Below are 10000 nucleotides of genomic sequence, written 5' to 3'. Positions count from 1 at the left end.
GCACACACACACACACACACACACACACAGACCCCTGACAGGTTCTCGGTGTGCTTGGGGCGCAGTGACGTTCCAGCTGACCTGAATAAAGAGAAAACATGAGAAACGGGGGAACCAGGAGCTCTATTCATGCCTGATACCTTTTAGCTAACAGCGTCCCATGAGAAACACACACACACACACACACACACACAAAGCAACAATACAGTCAGCGTCACACACACATACACAAACTCTTTCATCTGCAGCAGATAAGAAGCTCATGTAACAGTCTGTCCCTCTCTCACACACACACACACACACACACACACACACACACACACACACACACACACACACACACACACACACACACACACACACACACACACACACACACACACACACACACACTGGACAATGCTGTTTTGTGTTTAGAGAGACACGAAAGACACACACACACACTTTTGAACAACTCCACTACTGAACTGACTGATCTCCATACGTTTAAACTGAATCATTTGGCAGATGCTTTTAGTCACATGTGGGGACGAGGTGAAGACAACAAAGGTTAGGATCTAAGTGCATTTTTAAGACTTCACACTTAGCTGATGATTGGTTATAAAGCTTGTTTGGCATGCTGTCCCGGGAGAGAGCCCTGAGCTCATAAGATCCTCAAGTCCCGTTTGCAAGGCTAGCAGGGAGTTTGAGCTCAGGTAGATGTGGAGAACTCCCCTGCTGTAGATAATAAACAGATAGCGATTGCTCTTAAGAGATGACTGCTTACTAGGAGCATGGTGCCGATTTGGATTAGTCGGTTAACTTAAGTTGCATGTTTTTGGACGGGTGGTAAATAAAAAAAACAATCAAAAATCGTGTGCAGGGTGTATACAAAGTCCAAACAATACTTGGTGGCAGGTTTAATCTGCGTGTCGGTGATGAAAGTGGATGGCAGATGTGTAGTTCTCCAGCGTTCTGCAATTGCTAGATCGCTGGTGATCATGACAGATGAAATGTACGTGCAAAGTTTCTTAGTTAAATGTCTGTTGATGAAGCAGTGTGACTGGCTGATCACACCGAACAAATGTTTTGCAATGAGAAATGCCAGTTGCATGATGCTTACACACCCTGCACGCCTCGTGTTTTTGCCATTGCGCTCCGTGTGCCCGCAGCTGAACAAAAAGTGGATAAAGCGGGCATCTTTCTTTCATTGTCCAATCAAATGAAAGCAGAGGCGGGGTTTCTGTTAAGCTGACAGCAGTGTTTGTGTTGTCATGAAGCGGTGGCTGTTTCCAGTTATTAAGAGCCAGTTATTCATATTCGTTGTGGTCGGCCCCTAAGTAAATAAACGCAGAAAAAATTACTCCTACTCAACAGTCAACAAAAAGTTAAATAATAAAGTTAAGTAATTTAATTCCTTACATTTATATAGAGCTTTTCTTGCCACTCAAAGCACTTTACACAAGGGGGGGGATGGGGGGTGTTTGCTGCACCACCAGTGTGCAGCATCCATCAGGAAGACGCATCGGTAGCCATTTCAAGAGTTCACACTTAGCTGATGATTGATTATAAAAGCTTGTTTGGCATGCTGTCTCGGGATCCTCGAGCACCGGGTTCCCTCCCGTTGTAAGGCGGGAGGGGAGTTTGAGCTCAGGTAGATCTCGAGAACTCCCCTGCTGCAGTAACCAATGAATAGTAAGTGATTTCTCTTGGAGATAACTACTTACTAGAAGCATGTCTATGGTGCTGGATTAGTGAATTAACTTAAGTTGCATGTTTTTGGATGGTGGGAGGAAACTGGGGAACCCGGGGGAAACCCACATGAGCACGGGGAGAATGTGTAAACTCCCCGCAGAAATGTCTGCTGGTTTGGTAAAGCCTGGAACCAGAGACATTCTTGCTAGCTGATTGGTGGAGAGGAGACAGAGTGATGAAGCCAATTATGATATGGGGACAGGGTTAGGAGGCCATGATGGACTGAGGCCAGTGGGCAGATGTGGCCGGGATGCCAGGGTTAAACCCCTCCCCTTTTTCAAGCGACATCCTGGGATTTTAAATGACCACAGAGAGTCGGGACCTCCGAAAGACGCTCACTGAGCAGCATAGAGTCCCCGTCACTATACTAGGGCATTAGGACCCACACAGACCGCAGGTTGGGCGCCCCCTGCTGGCATCACTTACACCACTTCCGGCAGCAATCAAATCAAATCACTTTTATTGTCACATCATCTGCAGCACGTGTGCTATGATGAGTGAAAAGCTTAGGTGCTGGCTCCAGACAGTGCAAAATACAGACGACAATGTGAAATTGACAGCGATATGTACAATGAATTGGCTTCCACATAGTTGTAGGCAGTATTGTTTCAAGTATGGATTGGTTAAAGTGCAGTGCATGCAACATATTGATGGTGTGCAGTGAGGGGTATGAAAGAGTCTGTGTGTGGTGTGTTAAGCGTTCATCAAGGAAGAAGCTTTCCTTCAGCCGGCTGGTGCGTGATCGGATGCTGCGGAACCGTCTGCCTGAGGGTAGCAGAGAGAAAAGTCTATGGCTTGGGTGGCTGGAGTCGCTGATGATTCTCTTGGCTTTCCTCATGCACCTCCTGGAGGGAGGGAAGCACACCTCCTATTATGCGTCCAGCAGTTCGCACAATCCTATGTAGGCCTTTGGGATTGCTGCTGGTGCTATTTCCATACCAGGTTGTGATACAGCCAGCAACCTAGCTTTCCCATGTGGTCTCCCATCCAGGTACTGACCGGGCGTAGCCCTGCTTAGCTTCAGCGGGCGACCATGTGAGAGTTGCAGAGAGCTAGCTGCCGGCAATAATAAATCACCCTGGGGTGATTACGTCATATTAAAGACACAGCAACTGCGTCAGATGCAGCAGTTTGATTTTATGGCACCAGGTTAATTTTTTATTACCAGCCCGAAAAAAAAGAGCTTTTACTTAACATAATAAATAGATCTTGGCTTTTTATTTGGTAAACAGTCATGTAATATGAGTGCTAATGAGAAGTGAGCTGCGCATAATTAAAAATCTACTTAGTCTGGCAGTATTTGTAGTCTGTTTATTACTTTTTTGACACTTTCTATAAAGAGTGTGAGGAGATCTGAATTTTATGATTGTTCCTATTCATTTTAACACTGCATGATCAATCTGTGTGATATGCAAAATCTGAAACAGCACAGCAAGTTTTGACAGACGACTGTAATGAAGACACAGAGGATTACAGGAGTTACAGTGCTGTGTGTGTGTGTGCGTGTGCCCTCAGGTGTTCATTTAGCACAGTGGTTCTCATGAGCAAAGGCCACAGGTTTCACAGGAGACAAACAAGCATCGCTGCAGTGACAGAGAGAAAAAGAGCTCTAAAAAAAGATGTCATAACCCACAACCTGTCAGAAACACCACGACTCAAACACAGACGTGACTCTCTTATCTGACTGTGCTTTAGACTTTCACACACACACACATGCACACACACACCTCCCGTCTGTCAGGGATTATTCTCAGAGGCTTCAATAACACCCAGTAGGCACAACACAACATCATCAAGAAATTTTTAGGTTACATTTAGATCGTCAAATTCAACGCCATGACAAGGACAACGTTATTTTGACATCCAATACCGACTACGTTGATATTTGGTTGATTTTAGGGGCTGAAAAGTGACTAAAATCCAATGTCTGATAGTGGTAACGTCCACACAACGTCAAGGTGAAACATGATTAGACGTTGATATTTGGTTGATTTTAGGTTGGACATTGACGTCGGCCTGACGTTGGGTTCTGATGTCAACCCGAATTTAATTTCCAAACAAAATCCAATGTCCCTATGGCATACAACATCAATATGACATCATTGTTGAGGTCTTGTGCCTGCAGGGCAGTCAGTTCAGCACAACAGGCTCAAGCAAATGTAAAACAACCACGAAACCAGAGGAGTAAACACTTGCTTCACTCTTTTCTAATTCTTCCTCCGGGTGCTCCGGTTTCCCCCACAGTCCAAACACATGCAGCACAGGTGAATTGGGTAGGCTAAATTGGCCGTAGTGTATGAGTGTGAATGCTAAGAGTGTATGGTTGTTTCCCAGTCTTTCAATAACATGTGCTGGATAAGTTGGCGGTTCATTCAGCCGTGGCAACCCCTGATTAATTTAATCTAAGCTGAAAAGAAAATGAATGAATGACTGAATTTTGCATTTGATCACATCAACCATATCTTTGGTGTAAACCTCTTAGTCTTTCTCTCATTGTGGATTTTCGTAGAAGATTCTGAGCAAACATCTGGATTTTGCTTTGTATTGTTTTTCCATTTCAGCCTTTGTTTAACTAAGGGATTGTATTTTCATATCTTGTTCCCCTAACTGTGGGAATTGTATCCAGAACACATGTTAATGAGTCACAGAACAATCCATCTGTAAGCAACATTTAGCATTTTTCCTAGTAGAATTTTATTATTATTTTAATCCATATTTTGAAAATTATTAAATTAGAGCTTTAATTTTGAAGTGAATTCTTTTATTTATATTCTTCTTTTATTCATTTTTTTTTTTTTTTTTTGTATTTTCTGTGTTTATCAGATCATGAATTAAGCACAAACACCTGGACGCATATGCAATGTCCAGCACATGCACGATCACTGGACTGCAATGTGATCAGCTGAAGCTCGTAAAGCAACATTTATATTTGTGTTAGGAAATCTGGAACATCTGCATATACACGGTCCATGGAGACTCCTCTGATGATGCTGGAGACTGTGGCGAGATGATGCACTCATTCAGCCGCTAAAATGAAGTGTGTAATAATGGACACTTCACGCACTCAACGACCGCAGGTTTGCTCATGTTGTGGAAGGGGCGGAGCTATCGGGCGCCAGGGGCGGACTGGCCACCTGGCAATTCTGGCAAATGCCAGAAGGGCTGGACCATTTTTTAAATGTGGGCCGGTATGCTATTTTTTATTAAATATTTTTATAAGTATTGCTTTTACATACGGGCAGTTTTTGTTTCTTGCAAAATGTGAATATTATGATGATGATGATGATGATGATGATAATGATGATGATAATAGTAATAATAATAAATGTGAAGCATTGGCCCAATCGGCGATGGCCAGCTGGTTTCGAGATGGGCCGACCCAATCAGAGGTTACGCGGACATAATCAAAATCTGGCTAGAATGTCAAACAAACATTAGGTGCAACACAAGCTAATTGTCAGAGATGGACCGTAAAAAAAGGAAAGGCGGTGCCAAAAAGCTCAGAGAAACTTAACAATGGCTCTAAAATCAGACTTTGCCAAATGCATAAAATTAACTGAAATAGTCTTAAAAGGGGACAGCACAATGGGTAGCGCTGCCGCCTCACAGCAAAAAGGTCAATGGTTCGAGCCTCGGCAGGGTCATTGGTGTTTCTGTGTTGAGTTTGCATGTTCGTGTGGGTTTCGTCCCGGTTTCCCTCACAAGTCCAAACACAAAATAAATATCTATTAAACATCTATTACATATGGTACTGCTTATATTATTTTACCATCTGTACACCAATAAAAGTAGTGAATATGTGTGTCCGAGGGTGGGGCTGTGTCGGTGTGATAATGTGGGCTGATGTGGCTACAGTGCCAGGGCTGATTTTTAGTCCCAGTCCGCCCCTGTCGGGCGCACATGGATAACTTTATTTATTTTGGATGGTGAAAGCAAAATTCTCCTATGAGAGTGATTATAGCGCCTCCCGATGGTGAATGCAATACTCACGACAGGTATTATCTGGTAATTCGGTCGTTTATTTCTCGGATTTGACGACCGACAAACGTCCTTAGGGAAACGGTTTGAATTTCCGCTTAGTAAAAACACATAAGTGTGCCATTTGGGATGACACTACGTACATATACTATCCTGTTGAGTGCGTAAGTCCATAAGTACATAGTGCATGAGTGCATAGTGTATAGTGTGCCATTTGGGACACAGCTATAGTCTAGTTTAGTGGTCACCAAACTTGTTCCTGGAAGGCCGGTGTCCTGCAGATTTTAGCTCCAACCCTAATCAAACACACCTGAACAAGCTAATCAAGCTCTTACTAGGTATACTTGAAACATCCAGGCAGGTGTGTTGAGGAGATTGGACCTAAAACCTTTAGGGATACCGGCCCTTCAGTACCGAGATTAGTGACCCCTGGTCTAGTTCTTCAATTCTCAAAGTGGAGGTCGGGACCCCATTGCGGGGAGGGGGGGGGGTGTATTTGGGCAAATTTGCCATATACATATCCATTAATACTATTATTTACAAATCAACCAACAAAAACGGAACTCAGTCTCCACTTAACTAAGACAAAACTGGCTAAATGTGACCACAGCTTAACTCCACGCAATGTTTTCACGTCAGTTTTCCTGTTAGCATTTACAATAAGTTACACATAAAGCATTGAGAGGAGTGTGTGCATATCACCCCACGGTTTATAAATAACCATTTAATTCAATTGAATCAATTTCCTCTCTTCAGCGGGGGTTTTGCTCCAGTGCGCCGTGTGCTGAACGAGAGCCCGTAATGTGTTAGCAAACGTTTGTCATGGCGTCGACAGGCTGTCAGCCACTGAGTGATGGGAAGATGGCAGTCGTGGCTCGATGCTGTACGTCAGTAATTACACACCCTCTCGTCTGATTTATTAACTCTAAATGTCCTCTACAGGCCCTCTAATGAATACTCAAGCCCTGTCACACTCATTTGTCTTCTATCATCTCTCTCTCTCTGTGCTGTGCTCGGTGTTCAATCATTCTCATTTTCTGCACTTCAGGTAAGTCGCAGAGGAACAAGGCAGGAATTAAAGGGATAGTTCAGCCACAAATTAATTTTCTGTCATTATTTATCAACCTCGTGCCATTAAAAATGGGGCATAACTTACTTTTTTCATTTGTGTGTGTGTGTGTGTGTGTGTGTGTGTGTGTGTGTGTGTGTGTGTGTTTGTCTCCACACTTCTCCAAATTATGAAACTGACTGAGAAACGAGGTTGTCAACATCCATCGACCACAGCGTTTCTTAAACAAAGTAATTTCTGCTCGCCTAGACTGCAGCAAAAACAGCAATGTTCAATCCAATATTATTAAAATAATTTCTAATCGCTGCTTTGTATGCAAATTGATTGTAAAATATGATTCATCTCTGTGATTCAACACTGTTTTTCAGCATCATTACAGCAAATCAAATGAAGAAACATTTCTGGTTATTATTGAACAAAGTTTTGTTATTGTTTTACAAAATGCAAGTTTATTAAACACAGTCACACACTCGCACACACATAGCTTAGTACACTAGACTTGAGCCATTCAGCAAGGTAGCCCAGGCACACATAGTCTAGAACACTAGTCTTAAGTTATTTAGTAAGGTAGCCCAGGCACACATAGTCTAGAACACTAGTCTTAAGACGTTCAGCAAGGTAACCCAGGCACACATAGTCTAGAACACTAGTCTTAAGACATTCAGCAAGGTAGCCCAGGCACACATAGTCTAGAACACTAGTCTTAAGTTATTTAGTAAGGTAGCCCAGGCACACATAGTCTAGAACACTAGTCTTAAGACATTCAGCAAGGTAGCCCAGGCACACATAGTCTAGAACACTAGTCTTAAGACGTTCAGCAAGGTAGCCCAGGCACACATAGTCTAGAACACTAGTCTTAAGTTATTTAGTAAGGTAGCCCAGGCACACATAGTCTAGAACACTAGTCTTAAGACGTTCAGCAAGGTAGCCCAGGCACACATAGTCTAGAACACTAGTCTTAAGTTATTTAGTAAGGTAGCCCAGGCACACATAGTCTAGAACACTAGTCTTAAGACGTTCAGCAAGGTAGCCCAGGCACACATAGTCTAGAACACTAGTCTTAAGACATTCAGCAAGGTAGCCCAGGCACACATAGTCTAGAACACTAGTCTTAGGACATTCAGCAAGGTAGCCCAGGCACACAGTCTAGAACACTAGTCATAAGATGTGCAGCAAGGTAGCCCAGGCACACATAGTCTAGAACACTAGTCTTAAGACGTTCAGCAAGGTAGCCCAGGCACACATAGTCTAGAACACTAGTCTTAAGACATTCAGCAAGGTAACCCAGGCACACATAGTCTAGAACACTAGTCTTAAGACATTCAGCAAGGTAGCCCAGGCACACATAGTCTAGAACACTAGTCTTAAGTTATTTAGTAAGGTAGCCCAGGCACACATAGTCTAGGACACTAGTCTTAAGACATTCAGAAAGGTAGCCCAGGCACACATAGTCTAGAACACTAGTCTTAAGACATTCAGCAAGGTAGCCCAGGCAAACATAGTCTAGAACACTAGTCTTAAGACATTCAGCAAGGTAGCCCAGGCACACATAGTCTAGAACACTAGTCTTAAGACATTCAGCAAGGTAGCCCAGGCACACATAGTCTAGAACACTAGTCTTAAGTTATTTAGTAAGGTAGCCCAGGCACACATAGTCTAGGACACTAGTCTTAAGACATTCAGCAAGTTAGCCCAGGCACACATAGTCTAGAACACTAGTCTTAAGACATTCAGCAAGGTAGTCCAGGCACACATAGTCTAGAACACTAGTCTTAAGACATTCAGCAAGGTAGCCCAGGCACACATAGTCTAGAACACTAGTCTTAAGACATTGAGCAAGGTAGCCCAGGCACACATAGACTAGAACACTAGTCTTAAGACATTCAGCAAGGTAGCCCAGGCACACATAGTCTAGAACACTAGTCTTAAGACATTCAGCAAGGTAGCCCAGGCACACATAGTCTAGAACACTAGTCTTAAGACATTCAGCAAGGTAGCCCAGGCACACATAGTCTAGAACACTAGTCTTAAGACGTTCAGCAAGGTAGCCCAGGCACACATAGTCTAGAACACTAGTCTTAAGACGTTCAGCAAGGTAGCCCAGGCACACATAGTCTAGAACACTAGTCTTAAGACATTCAGCAAGGTAGCCCAGGCACACATAGTCTAGAACACTAGTCTTAAGACGTTCAGCAAGGTAGCCCAGGCACACATAGTCTAGAACACTAGTCTTAAGACATTCAGCAAGGTAGCCCAGGCACACATAGTCTAGAACACTAGTCTTTAGACATTCAGCAAGGTAGCCCAGGCAAACATAGTCTAAAACACTAGTCTTAAGACGTTCAGCAAGGTAGCCCAGGCACACATAGTCTAGAACACTAGTCTTAAGACATTCAGCAAGGTAGCCCAGGCACACATAGTCTAGAACACTAGTCTTAAGACATTCAGCAAGGTAGCCCAGGCACACATAGTCTAGAACACTAGTCTTAAGACATTGAGCAAGGTAGCCCAGGCACACATAGACTAGAACACTAGTCTTAAGACATTCAGCAAGGTAGCCCAGGCACACATAGTCTAGAACACTAGTCTTAAGACATTCAGCAAGGTAGCCCAGGCACACATAGTCTAGAACACTAGTCTTAAGTTATTTAGTAAGGTAGCCCAGGCACACATAGTCTAGAACACTAGTCTTAAGACATTCAGCAAGGTAGCCCAGGCACACATAGTCTAGAACACTAGTCTTAAGTTATTTAGTAAGGTAGCCCAGGCACACATAGTCTAGAACACTAGTCTTAAGACGTTCAGCAAGGTAGCCCAGGCACACATAGTCTAGAACACTAGTCTTAAGACATTCAGCAAGGTAGCCCAGGCACACATAGTCTAGAACACTAGTCTTAGGACATTCAGCAAGGTAGCCCAGGCACACAGTCTAGAACACTAGTCATAAGATGTGCAGCAAGGTAGCCCAGGCACACATAGTCTAGAACACTAGTCTTAAGACGTTCAGCAAGGTAGCCCAGGCACACATAGTCTAGAACACTAGTCTTAAGACATTCAGCAAGGTAACCCAGGCACACATAGTCTAGAACACTAGTCTTAAGACATTCAGCAAGGTAGCCCAGGCACACATAGTCTAGAACACTAGTCTTAAGACATTCGGCAAGGTAGCCCAGGCACACATAGTCTAGAACACTAGTCTTAAGACATTGAGCAAGGTAG

General features: G+C 43.5%; 1 protein-coding gene across 8 annotated transcripts in view; it reads right to left on the bottom strand.

Moving 5' to 3' along the window:
- Positions 1-10000, bottom strand: part of lama2 (laminin, alpha 2) — a 262814-nt gene that overhangs the window by 198612 nt on the left and 54202 nt on the right.

Source organism: Danio rerio, chromosome 20 (assembly GCF_052040795.2).
Source record: "Danio rerio strain M-AB ecotype USA chromosome 20, GRCz13ab, whole genome shotgun sequence".
NCBI classification, from domain to species: Eukaryota; Metazoa; Chordata; class Actinopteri; order Cypriniformes; family Danionidae; genus Danio; species Danio rerio.
This window is presented reverse-complemented; position numbering and strand designations above follow the sequence as displayed.